A 14,841-nucleotide genomic window follows, 5' to 3' on the forward strand; every position below is an offset into this window, starting at 1 on the left:
ATAACCTGTAACTAGCATCCTCAGTAAATTTAAGCTTCAAACCTTTCGACATAAATTCTTGGCCTTTCGATTTTTGTCCTTTCTGTAACATAACAGTGTCATTACCAAAAAGTTTAAAGTGGTTTAAATTTTTTTTGGCTGTTTTCCCGTTCATCTTTCATCGCCAAATATTTTAGTCGGTACATGATATATGATGCCGTATTAATTGCTTCGCCCCATAAAAATTGTGGTATATTAGAATTTCTTAACATACACTGCTCCATTTCTACAAGAGTTTTGTTCGCTCTTTCCACTATACCGTTCTGTTGCAGTGTGTAACTAAACGATGTTTGATGTATTATGTATTATTCTTGAAGTAAAGAGAAAATTTTTTTGGTAGTTTTGATTGTTTCTACGGTACAGCCAGATGCTTTTATGTGTTTAACGAGGGTACCTGCCATAAAGGCTTCACCTCACGGTGCCCGATGGCACACGAAGTATGAAGACACACACTCAGCACACCGACGGTAAGTCCTCGAGTTCCAGCGAAGATGGAATGGATAAGCGTATCTAATGGTCCACTGATGGATCCTTGTGGGCAACACAAACACGTCTCTGAGAAAAATAGCTTGTTCAGAGTTTAATTTCCAGGCGATTTACCTCTCCCAGTCTGGCAAGTATGTTGTTCCAATTAAGATGGTAAAACGCGCCCTTAAAGTCGATAAATATGTCTAATACATATTTCTCGCCACAACTCCATGTGTACCCATATGTACCCAGGCGTCTTCAGTACGGAGACCCTTGCGGAACCTGAACTGTCTATCGTACAGGCTTAAAATAGAGACCATCTGAAGCGTTTCTATCATTATCCTCTCCAGAACATTTTCCAAGCACTAGACTGATGCCCCGATAAGACGAAGGATCGCTCTTTACCTTATTAGGTGACTTCAGAAGAGCTACAACATTGGCTATTTTCAACTGCAATTGAAAATAACCTTTAGATAGATCTGAGAGTAAGCCGTAAGTATTCAGGAATAACCTTCCAGATGGCTTTATCATTCTCACGGTTATTCTGTCAATCCCTAGGGATTTTTTTGATCTAACTTTCGAAATTCCATACCCAACTTCATTCTTCTGCAAGGAAGGGCGAGGACACACCAACCAGATATTGGGAACCACCGCATCATCCTCTCCAGGAACGAATGTGCCCATTAATGCGTCTAGACATTCACTCCAGATGTATAGTACTCCATTTGAAATACGAATACCACTCATGTCTAAGTGTTTTTTTACCTTAACAACACGTTAGACAGACTTAAGGATGATCCCGAGTTCGGAAGACAACATTTCTCCAGTCATCCTCTTTTGTCTTTATAAGCACACGCTTAAAGTCATTGAGAACTTGACTCAATTCCTTCTTAGATGAACACTATTCGCGGCATTAGAACTTGTCGTTTTCGTGTCCACCACTTAACCCCTTTTTTATTTGCGTTGCGGCATCTCTCGACGAGCAGTTCGTTGAGTCTCCAGAGAGATTCAGTTAAGTACTCTACCTGCCCATCTAGCGGTTGGGAACGGAAAGTTCCCAAGCGGCACGTCGGTGACCGCTTCCCGAATAAGGACTCCATAGGTGTATCAATTTATCCCAAAAGTACGTCAACGTTTCACTTCAACTTCAACGGACGCGGCCTGGGCATTTAATAATATGCTGACCACTAACACCCTACCCCTCTTTTACCACCCATGAAAATTCAAAGAAGCCCTTGACTGCCCTATTGGCAAAAGTGACATCACTGCCCTAACTAGACCACGAAAAGTGAACCATTCACTCGGCTTATTTAACACACTTCTGGTTATACACCATTCAGCCAACACTTCACCTTTTGTTTGGTAGCGTAAGCTAGCCTCATTCTGGCTTGCTAGCCCATAAGGATGAGCAAGCGTTTACATCCAACCCAAGGATCACGGGGGTGCCATTAGCAAGAAGCAACACGAAATTCATATACCTAAGATAATCATCTAAAAAAAATGATTTATTTGTTTAGTTGTTTTATCGTTAGTGGTTTAATAGTTTACAACAAACATTAAATTAGTTATGATATACTGAATATTGTAATAGTGTTTGATGTAGTATCGTGTGTTTAGATTATCTGTTTAGGCCCTATGCTGCTCGGCTGCAGTACGCCAAATCTATCCGTCTTTTATAATGCCAAAGTGTCTCGGCATAAGACGGTCACTAATTTTAATAGTTCAAGCGGATTTGAACGCCTAGTGTTCTTAGCGAGTAAAACGCTTGGTTGAGTTGCTCTATAAGCACTGATTTTCTTTATTTTCTTAGGCACTATTTATATTAAATTTTTACACTAAACTATTCCTATCTTATTCTAAACAGGATTGTAATGGCTTACTAAATTATCCTTATCACACACTAGATTATTCTTATATAAACAGAATTATCACTGTTTACATGCGAAGTGAAGTGTGACATTTTATTTTATCAAAAGGTTTATGCTGAAGTGGCATAATTTTGTCACACTTCAAGTGGATGCATACGATAGTATGCGATCACACTACAATATATCTAATACGTTAAGTACAGAACAATGGTAAGGAAGTATATATATGTGCAGATCTCGATGAAGTAGAGGGTAAGATTGGTAATAACTTTAAAAAAAATAATTGTAATAAGAAATGTTTATAAAGAGAATACGCATTTCATACTACAAATTATTCTTTAACTAAATATATTTGTGGTAAAAATAAAGACCAACTTTGAATTGCAGCAAAGGTTTATTAAAATAATTACAAAACCCCAAAGATAACGTGAAAGAAAGAGACAGTAGAATTTTATGCTAGCCAAAGATCTTTTTAACTTAAGCAACTGCGCAACAACATCCAATAAATGGACAAATGTTGGCAAACATTTCCGTTACAGTCATTCCTCCGTAATTTTGCATTCTTTGTGATATATTTCAAATCATAAATAATTTTGAGCAACTGTTTGGCAACTGACGCGCGCGAGATCGTGCGCTTTTGTTAGTTTTATTGCTAAAATTTTTTTGTTTTCGTTTTATACGCGTTTAAAACTGTGTTTATGTAAAAGTATAAAAGGTTTGAACGTGTAAAGTGTAAGAATTACATTAATTACATTAAAATTTTTGTGATTTTCATTTTGATTCTTGCAATTAGCACTTGTGATCGCAATAGTAAATCTCTTTCGAGTCTTTTCTAGTTTTTTCTTTTAAGTTTTTTTCCTTTTTTTATTTTCTTCCTTTGGTGTGAATAGCTTTTCTCTTGGCTTGTTTACCATTGCTTCAGTAGTGCAGATCTTACGTTAATTTTGAGAGAAAATTTTTCTGATTTGTATTCTCTCTTTTTTTCGTGCATCCAGTTTGGTTTTGCTTTCTCTTGTTCTTTTGCTCTCTTGTTACAGTGACAACGTAACTGAGAAGTTTTATTGAATTTGTAGATAAACTTAGGGTAGTGAATTCTTCTGAATTTTTTTTCTTTCTTGCCCTAATAATTCACTTCTTTCTTTTCGTTGGCCTGACATGGAGTGCTTATATACACCATACCGCGCAAAAACAGTCCCGGAATCGGATAAATTCCTTTCTTGTTGGCTCTGCGAGCACTTTGGTCATGCAAAGTGTGCCGGTATTCTCGGCCGTGCTGCTGACGCAGTCGCTGACCCTTCCAAAGGCTTAAGATGGTCATGTCTTGACTGTAGGCGGCGGGACGTTGATTTTTACAAACTTTTCACGGAGACGCGAAATGTTTTCTCAGAATTGAGTAGAAATCTCGGCTCCTTGTGGGAGAAGTTTGAGCTAATTAAGTCTAGGTTTGATGAGTGCCGTTTTATTGAGCACTCATCTTCTACCCAAGCCAGAAAAATAACTACTCGTAGCGTAGCGTGGAGGACGTCACCTCTGAGTTTCTCTAAATCTGATCCGTTGGTACAAGTTACCGCTGCCTCTAACTCTAAAATGAACGTTAAGGTTTCCGATATTGTTGAGTCGGTTGATAACAAAATAGATACAAACAAGCCGGCAAGTCCTTCCGTTTTAAGCTACGCTGAAGTGGCAAGGGTATCTCCGCCCAATCAAGCGCCATCGCCTAAAAATAATAAAGAGAAAAATAAATCATCGTATCCCCCTGGCTGTTCGAATGTGAACGCTGGTCACCAGACTGGGCAAGTCGCACAAGCTGCTGGTGCAAAGGCGATAGCGCCATCTATATTCTCCCCAACCGTGAACCCTCCTGTTCCAGCTAATGATATTTGCTTGACGACAGTTCCTCCCAGAACACCAATATTTGTGTCAAGACTACCACCTGAAACATCGGTGGATAACATAAAAAGTTATCTGGCGGCGAAAGTCCCATCAGTTAATTTAAAGCGCGTTAACATTTTCAAAATGGCTCCTTCTCAATCTAGGGCAGTCTCCTCTTTTAAAATACTAGTTTCGACTGAAAACAGTGATATGTTATTAAACAAACCACTGTGGCCAGTAGGATCCTTGATTAAGGAATTTATCCCTCGAGATCGTCCCCGTAATACCAAAGCAATAGTCTCGTCGCCTTCAAAAAACTAAATGTTTCTTCAGGCCCATTATCTCTCATTTATCAAAATGTTAGGGGCCTTAATTCAAAAATTCCTTCTACCTTCCTAAATTCAGTGCGCACTGAGTTTTTCTGCTTGGCCTTCACTGGAACTTGGCTAAAACCCGATATTCATTCGTCGGAACTTTTTCACAATTCTTTCAAAGTCTTCAGAAAGATCGAGTGAATCGCATTGGTGGTGGTGTATTAATTGCCATATCTGCGTCAGTCCCGTCCAATTCAATAGAATTTCCCACTTCTCCTGACGTTAACTTTATCGCCATTCGTGCGATAATGCCTAATAAACAGCTATTTGTAACCTGCTCCTATATTCCCCCAAATTCTGATGTCTCCATTTACAAGAAACACGCTTCCTTCATTTGTGAAGTGGCCAAGCGGTCTAGACTTAACGATTTGGTCGTTGCATAGGGTGACTTCAATTTGCCTCAAGTCACTTGGTGTAACAGTGATAATTCTGGCTTTTTGATTCCTACTTCAACGTCTGATAGGGCTGTTGTGTTCTTTAGTGAATTGTTTGATCATAAATTGGGTCAATATAATCGTACCCCTAATTGTAATGGTAGGCTGCTTGAGCTCTGCTTTGCCAATTTTCCCGAGATTTATGTAAATCGTTGTCCACCTTTCAGCTTACCTGAGGATCCTTATCATCCATCAATATGCATTTCCTTTCATCATATTAATGATGATTTGTTGAAATGCCTTAATGTGCCAAATCAAACTTTTTTAAATAATTTTTATGATTTTCATAAAATCAATATTGTATTACTAAAACATCGTCTTTTACATCTGACGCTTGATTTCTCAACCGGTAGTATTGAAAGCTTATTGCCATCGTTCTACAATACATTAAATCTAGCTATTGCTGCATCTGTTCCGATCAAGCATTGTCGCCCTCGAAGCAGGTGTCCCCCGTGGTTTAATAAGACAATTAAATATCACAAAAATAGAAAAAAGTCGCTATTCAAAAAATATTCGAAAAGTGGCTCTGCGCTTGACTATGTCGCTTACTCGGTGGCGAGGCACAGATTTAACTCCCTCAACCACCATTATTACTGCAGATATCTTCAGTTCATTAAATCCCCTCTGTTTGCTAATCCTAAATACTTTTTTAAATTTGTTAACTCTAAAAGAAAAATTTCCACATATCCCTCTCATGTTTCTTCTAATGGCTCTGATTCCTCGAATGATTTTGGAATCTCAAATCTGTTTGCTGAGTATTTCCAACGAAACTTTTCGATTGCAATTTTCGATTTATCAGCAAACTACCCATATCCCATAACTAACTCTGTCTCAATTCCTAACTTGGTAATTTCGGAAGATGACGCTTTTAAAGGGTTGAGTTCTCTAAAATATAGTTGTGGGCCACGACCAAGTTGAGTGTCTTGCCCAAGTTGTTCGAGCGAATTGTGACTCAGCATTTGGCCTTTGCCATTAATTCGTATATTTCTCCGCACCAGCACGGCTTTCGGAAAGGGCGATCTACGGTCACCAACTTGTTGGAGTTTACCTGTCATGTTTTCAAGACTTTTTCTAATGGCCCTCGCACAGACGTTATATACACTGATTTAAGCAAAGCATTTTATATGGTTAACTATAACTTACTTATCTTTAAACTTCACGCCTCTGGCTTCCCTTTCTATGGCCCTCGCACACACGTTATATACACTGACTTAAGCAAAGCATTTGATGTGGTTAACCATAAATTACTTGTCTTTAAACTCCAAGCCTCTGGCTTCCCTTTCTATTTAGTGAAATGGATAAGCTCTTATCTGCACAACAGATCCTTCAGGATTTTGTTTAACTTCATCACCTCGGATGAATTCCCCGTTATGTCTGGCGTACCTCAAGGAAGTCACTTAGGTCCCATTTTATTTAGTTTATACATTAATGATCTCCCATCGGTGGTTAATTCCAGCCAAATCTGAATGTATGCTGATGATGCGAAACTGTTTTCTTCCTTTTCTGTAGAATCGCAATCACATCATCTTCAAAGTGATTTGAATAATTTGGTTGCATGGTGCTCTTTGAATCTTCTGAAACTAAATCTAAATAAATGTAAGAAGCTTTCTTTCTCATAAAGGAAGTCGTTCAGTACTCAATATTTCATTGATTCGCATAAGTTGGAGGACGTCGATACGTTCACAAGTTTAGGCATTCTATTTGACCATAGTCTCCTTTATATAGGTGCTATGTAGATTCAATTGAATCTGTTCAAAAGCAATTCTTGCTGTTTGCCCTTAGGAATTTGGGTTGGGACCCGATTGGACCTCTTCCACTCTTTGAAGATAGGTTACTTCTGCTGTCCTTACCGTCTCTTGAGAAACGTAGGTTTGTTCTTGGCGCTTCCTTTGTAATCAAAGTAATAAATGGTGCTATTGACTCGCCTTCATTACTTGGTGAAATAAGCTTTAATGTCCCTAACCGCTTCTCTAGGCACTTTATTTTGGTTAAGCTTAATCAGTGTAAATTTAATTATGAGCTGTTCAATCCGCTCAGAGTCGTTTGCAAGAACCTAAATGACGTCTACCACTTATTCTCGTTATCGGACTCTTTAAAGTCCATTAAAGCAACATTGCTTAATACGCGCGATTTACCTATGTCTTATTTAAACTAGCTTTTATCCTTAGATGTCATTACGATTGGAAAATGAATTGTTGTTAAGTATTATCGGTTGCCAAGCTTATGCATGTTTGCGATGGCTTAGGGGGTCATTTGCAATTTGTTCCTGTACCGGTTGTAAGTGTGGTTCTATGCTGGTTGTGTAAATGCTTTTTTCTTTTTTTTTTTTTCTTCTTATTTGTTTTATTGTACTTTTACTAAGTTTTCTTATTAATTTAATCTAAGTTTTGCTTTAAGTGCTTGAACTCGACTGTTGTTTGTTTAGTTGAGTTTCATGTATAAGTAGAATTAAAATAAATAAATAAATAAATAAATAAACTGTGCTGCTAAATATATGCTCATTGATTTTGATGCGTCTTTTCTATTCCCGGTTTGATGACTTTTGATGTCTAAGTTAAATCTAAATAAGCATAATATGAACAAACAAGTTGTGGTCAAATTTATATAAAGAAAAATTTATGTAGGATTAATAATTTAAAACATCATCGATTTGTATATTTAGTATGCGACTTAATCTCAAAGTTCTCTTCTAACAGTTGATGATAAATATTGTTCAAATGTGGAAGAAGAAAAATGAAATAAAAACGGTTTTTTTCAATAGATGAGGGGAAGATAGATTAGAGTGATCTTCGGACACAACTTCGGGGTCTTCCATAGAAATCATGAGCCAGAGGAGACCATTAGATACACCGGGCAGTGAAAGGCTTAGAGGTATCCCCTCGGGAAGTTAGGTTTCGTCCGCCCGTGCGTTCGTTAAAAGGTAAGGACATGCTATTCTTTTAGGTGTAAATGTTTGAGGTGTTTCCGAGAGAAAAAATGTAAAGTTCCCCTACATCCCCCGAACTAGCTAGTTCAGAAAAGGCACGTACATCGGTGTCACCAGCCTCCTATCCTAATTAATAGGTAATGTTTAATTGTTCTAAACAAATTGTTGAGGTCGGTTTCCGATTATTCATTTGATCAGAGAGACAATTAGGATTTACGGACATCACGTTTTTCACACGCGTATTATCCATACTATATTTATAACATAAATAAGACGAATTAAATTTAAGTTATATATAATTAAATGTATAAAAAAATAATGACACTCAGCCCAACAATTAGACAAAAGATACGTTGAGCACCGATGAGATTTGACCATTCCAGCCAGCACAACGTTGAGCTCATCATCAATTTTTTTTACAGAACAAAAATCCTGGGATCACACCAATGCTGACTTTCATGATTTACCAGGATTCAGCAATGACCCTATGTGTACACTTTAATCATTATGAATATTATCAAATCTTTATGAATATTGACCAATTTGGCCCTGAAGAAAGGACAAAGCAGAATGCACCAATCCGTTTCAAATGTATATCCAGCTATTTAGTCTTCAGAAAGGCTAACAATCACTACGAAAAACAATAATTTGCACGAAAATTGTTTTTGTTTTCTAACAATTAGCCTTGAGAAAAATTATTTTATTTAACTTCACAAACTCAGCTTTACTTTATGCAAGCCGAAAATATGAAATTAGATGTAGTTTCAATATCTTTCTCCAAATAAGTAAACTCACTTATTTACAATGAATTCACCACTATTACTCGAAAATTTTTCTATATTTTACAGAGGAACACAATTAGATTATCATCATATTCCGATGAAAGGAATACAGAAGTAGAAACAGCTCTTAGTAGAACTGTGTGGAAACTAACAAAGCATGGATTTTCTTGAGCAATAGCAGGACGACCACAAAGAAATATAACTTTCAAAGGAAGCCATGATCCTATAGCATTTACAAAAAGACATGTCATCGAAAGAAAATCGGTTTTTCTCCTAAAAAATAATTAATGTTTATAATGATAAATTACATTAGGAAATGCACAGAAATAATACAGTCTTCTGAAGTTTTTGAAAAAGTGTGGGTTGCATCAAGACGAAGAACTCTACGCAATTTTTATGGGCGTGGCGCTTATGAAACTAAGAATCTAAAATTGTCATACTTATGGAATTTAGAAATGATTGGGAAAAATTTTACGGATATCGTGCAATTTATAGTGATATAAAAAATAAACAAAGTCAGCAACTGAAAAGCGACCAATTTGCTCTGTTCTTAAATATTTGACATCCTATCATGACAAATTGGCAAAACTACTATGTACCAGGATAAAATATTACTATTGATGAACAATTATTTTTATCCAAAGTCATGTGAAAATTTATTCATTTATTTATTATTAAATCTGGTATTAAATACTGGTTCACAACGGATTTAACATTGCAAGTCCATCATCTATGGATTTCCGTATTTAACTAAAAATGGAAATAAGCCACTATCAATGTCTTTGGTTGTGTTCATTATCATAGAACTAATAGTGCTGTTCACTGCGATAGGAACGAGATAACGGGTAATATTTTCAAAAGCAAACAACTGGCTACAAAACTTTTAGAAAACAATACCACTTCAGTTGGAACTACAACTTTAAATAAAAGGAATTACTGAAAATTGTCATGCAAAAAAAGATATAAATTGCCCAAATTTTTAGGTTGTCCATTCACTGCCACACATATTTAAAATTATTTGAACAAAAATTAGGAGACAAGAATTAGTAAATTTAGTACACACGTATAAACATACATACACATATGCGGAACCATTTAAACGTAACTTTATAAACGGCTTAAACGGTCTACCGTCCGTTTGCCTTGTCCGGTTTTGGGAAATCCTTCAAAAAAATAGAAAGCAATATCGTTCCGCTATTATTGCTGATGTTTGTCAAGCTTTTGCCGGTATTCATTTGTTTGATCAGGATATAATAAGTCTGGTTGACGCCGGACCGTTTACTTATTTACGCAAAAAGCTTTTTTCAAAAAAACTAAATACTCTTGGAAAAAGTTTGCTGTATCTGAAGACAGCAGCTGACAGCAGCAGTAAACATGCTGCAGTAGGTTGCAAAATCACCGATGTTACATTTAGGTAACAAAATTCGTATTTAGGAATCGATTTCGTTCGCACCTTCGGTTTCGCAAAAGACGTTTTTTGTGAAAATCTTAACACTGACCATAATTTGAGCGCAGAATAAGCCAGTAAACTGGAAGCTATGAGAAGCGCTATACCCTCTTACATGATCGAAGAATTGGCTAGAACTTCTTTAATTTTTTATTCCGTCGATGCAAGGGACAATAAACCTATCACACAAAAACATTTCGCTGTGTCACCATCAGTAGAAAATGTAGTAGTTTCCACTAATTGATAGAACGCTCTAGCAGTTATAGAAACATCCCAAAGCCTTTGTCTTCACCTGTTACGTTAGTGATTAAGCCAGGAAAGGTTTGACTGTGTCTGGACGCATGGAAACTGAACAGCGTTACGGTTAAAGACGTTTATGCTTTACTATTTATCGATGGAATATTGAGTAGATTACCGAAGACCGAATGCGTTACAAGCCTTGACTTAAAAGATGTCTTTTGACAAATACCGTTAGATGAAAATTCAAAAGAGAAGATAGTCTTCACTGTGCCTGGTCCCCGATTTTGACAATATCGTTTGAATCATGCAACGCATCCCAAACTATGTGTCAATTAATAGACAAACTAATCATACCTCATCTACGTCATCAAGTGTTTGTTTACTTAGACGATTTGGTAATTATCTCTGAGGCTTTTATTGATTAGTGGACAAAGTGATTCCAACTCATCAATGTCGTCAAGTTTTTGTTTGATTAGATGATTTGGTGATTATTTCTGAGGCGTTTACTGAGCATCTCCAAACATTATCTAAAATTGCTTTGTGTATACAGAAAGGTAACTCAACTATTAATGTGGAAAAGAGTAAGTTCTCGCAGAAAGAAGTAAAGTACCTGCAACATATTATATATAGGCACCATCGAAATAGATCCTGACAAAGTCTAGGCTATTCGTTACTATCCTTTGCCGTAATCTGTTCGCCAATTACGAAGATTCTTAAGTGTTCATGGTCGTTTTATATTTCGCACACTTGTCCACACCCATGACTGACATGTTAAAGAAAAAGAAAACTTTTCAATGTTATACCTGATTCGTTGCCTTGTTTTCATTCCAAAGATTTCGAAGATATTGATTGTTTACAAATGGATAAGTCCTTCTTAGAAGAATTGACTGATTATGTAGAAATTGCTTTGACTTCCGATGCGTTTCAATCACTGCAATATGCGGGTTTAAGATATCGTTTGCAGTCAAAGCTAAAGAAATACCGGATATAGAGATTCGAAACGGTTTCATTTACAAGCGAACGGAGTACTCTACAGAAGAATCAATACAGCAACAAAATTCGTGGAAATTACGGGTTTCATCAGATCTAACTGATGGCTTAATAAAACGTGCTCATGAACATCCATTTAGCACTGACGGAGGCATAGCCAAAATCATTGATCGCTTAAAAATGTTCTTCTACGGGCCGAAAAGGTTGACATAAATTGCAGATTTTGTTTCTTCCTATGACGTGTGTAAACAGACGAAAGCACCGAATCAAATTTTAAGACCACCTATGGGTTAACCATTAATTTTTGTTCAATCTTTTCAAAAGTTATATCTCGATTTATTTTTGGTGTTCTCAATCATCTGTCGAAGTTTCACTTTCTCGAACCTAGCAGAAAACTCAATGCTCAACATATAGTTGAGCGTATCTTCCACATTTTTGGCGTACCTGCGTCAAATACAATTGATAACGGTGTGCGACTCAATTCCTCCTTTTTGCAGGCCTTGTGAGAAAAATATAGTATAGCAGCTTATTCTTAACGGGCTATTGTGAGCGAACACGTAAAGCGATTTCTTTTAGCCGCCATCAGAGCATACATTAAGCTCTCTCAACGAGTTTAGGATAAAAACTTATCGTCCATTAGCTGTGCCCTGAGAAGCGAGCACAGGTTTCTTACCTTACTGCGTTCCATTCGGTCAAAATAGGTTAAGTAATGGCAAGTCGTATGTGCTATTACGGAACACCACTCTTTTACAACATCCCTCTTCATCTTTAAGAATTGACGAAAAGTTCGAATTGATTAGAGAAAAGGGCCGTGAAAATATTAGGAAATCCTATACCCTTTGCGCACCTTCTTACAGCTTACGTTCACGTTCCGTAACCTATCACAATGGACAAACAGTATTCAGAAGGAACTTTACTCAAAGTTGCTTATGAGTTCAAAGAACTTAAACCCAAAAATTTAGGCATATTTCATGTTAAAGACATGTTAAGACTTGCGTACATGATCACTTTATTTAATTGCATGCAGCTGTTGATGCGTTCTTCTGCATTCACACACAATACCTATTTTGGAACATACAGTTGAAAATAAAAATTTTTTCTATTAGAAATCCAACCCTTTGTCAGAGGAGTTGGTAATTTTTCGCATATAAAGATTTTTGACCTAATTTAAAAGAGTTTTGACGGGAAGAAAAGAAAAAAAATGATTATTGTCGTGAACGGTAAGAAAAGGAATTTTGCGAAAGAAACGTATAATTTAACTTTGGTGACGGAAATATGTGAGGATTAATAAAATCTATAAAAGGAAAATTAAATTAACTAAATTTGGACACCATCAATTGTGGTTCAGGTCACTCTTCAATTTAAGTGGTTTTATCAAGATTATGCGTGCGCTGGAAAACAAAAATATGCACAGTACGGAATAGTGAGTTAAGAATTAAAAAAAAATGTAACAAATAGAAATTTGATCAAAGACGGCTAGTACTATTAACTTGTGACTATAAAACAAAAGAAAAAAAAAGTGCTTTTCTACAACATACCTAAAGTAAAAGTACGAACATTTACACTTGGAATTTCGCTTTGGACATAGCCTTTCAACGATTGTCAATGGTATGTGACATAATTATAAAACAACCACAAAAAGAACATGAGGTATAACTAAATTTTTTATCTTATGAGAGGAAAGCAGCGTAGAGATCTTCGGACCCAACTACGAAGTCTCCCATAGATTTCACGGGCCAGAGGGAGGGCGGTTAGAGAATGGCCCTGGACTGAAATAAGGTCCGTTCGGTAGGATAGGTTGCGTCCGTCTTGCTTTTCTAGTATATTTCTTTCTTGCGTACCCGTCGGAGTAGCGTCCAAGAGACCAAATTACAAAGTTGATCTCTGGTGGCAGTCCCATTGATCGAGCAATTAATAGTCGAGAGAAAGTTACACCTCTGTTTGGTCAGAGTAAAACTATTTTGATTATAAAATTTATTTTTTTAATTTATTTTCATAAATTGACAACTGAATAATTCGTTTTTTACAATTCAAAATCCCAAATTTTTTCAAAAATTTAACAAGAAAAAGAAACATTATAAGCAGAAGCAAGCATATTCAACAATATTATGGAAATATAATTGTTATATAGTGTAGTTCAGTGAAAAACCACTGTAACATCTTTACTACAGAAAGGAGATTCCATAATTCGAACATGGTGCTCAAACGATCAAGCCGAGTTGTCAAGGTTAACCGAAGAAGGGAGCTACATGATGTTGCATTATCAAACCAGATGAACGAAGAAAGCAAGAATTTGTTTTTCGAATAAAAAGGTAGCAAGCGTCGTATCTGCAGTTAATTTTCCTTTCCACTTATTTAGATAATTGAATATTATACTCATCGCATTTTGCAACTTGTTTACTATTTCGCAACCAAATTCAAGTGATGAATATATGTCATTATTAGTATCCTATCGTCCTACGTGACAATCACTAAATTTTGAGAAGAGAGTCAGAACAGTAAACCGAATACAAAATTGGAGCCAGAAGGGACTCTTGCGGAGCACCATAAATCAGAAAAACTAAAAGGCAAACACGGCTATATATTTCAGGTAGAAAGCTTCAGATTAATTTAATTTCAAGAAGCGGAAAACCAAGAGATATCATATAGAAAGTTAAATCATTATTCTAAACAGGATCAAAGGCTTTTTCAACGCCAAAAAGACCTATGCCAGTGGATTGCTTCACCACAAATTTGCTTTAACAAGACGGCATGTGGATGCCAGTATTATGCTGATTGCTGAAATCAAGCTGTTCATTAGAACAATATTTTTTCAGGAAGTTTTCTTAATATTTTGCTTTTAATAACCCTCTCAAAGATTTTGGTTCGAAATCTCAAGAGACTAATAGGCCGATAACTGTTAACATCGTTTGATAGTTCGTCTAGTTTAGAAATGGGAGATGGCAAACTTTGGTTGATTTGCTAATTGGGAAAATATTGGAGATTGTTGCAAGAGCTAATTATGCATACAAAACTTCGAATTCCTTCATGAGGTGTAGTTTGTAAAACTGTATTTTGGATGCCATCCATAGCTGGAGACTATCTTGGGCATATGTCACGCACTAAACATTTAAGCAAGTGATCATTGTATAGCCTTCTTCCAAGGCATGAACTATAATTGATTTCAATCTTGCTACCGTAGAATTAACCACGCACGAGAGGTTAAGCTACAGGAAGCTCGTTGATTTTTTAGAAATCTTTCTGCAAGATCTTGACCTTTATTACTGCGAAGAGAAAGTATACCATCTTGATACTCAAATGATGGAATGATGTTGCGTTTCTTATGCAGCAATTTACTTGCAACCTTTATCCGAAAATACGTTCAAAAACTTGAATATTTGACTCTCGGTTCTATAAACATT

The sequence above is a fragment of the Glossina fuscipes genome, unplaced genomic scaffold (genome assembly GCF_014805625.2).
Source record: "Glossina fuscipes isolate IAEA_lab_2018 unplaced genomic scaffold, Yale_Gfus_2 60, whole genome shotgun sequence".
NCBI lineage: Eukaryota > Metazoa > Arthropoda > Insecta > Diptera > Glossinidae > Glossina > Glossina fuscipes.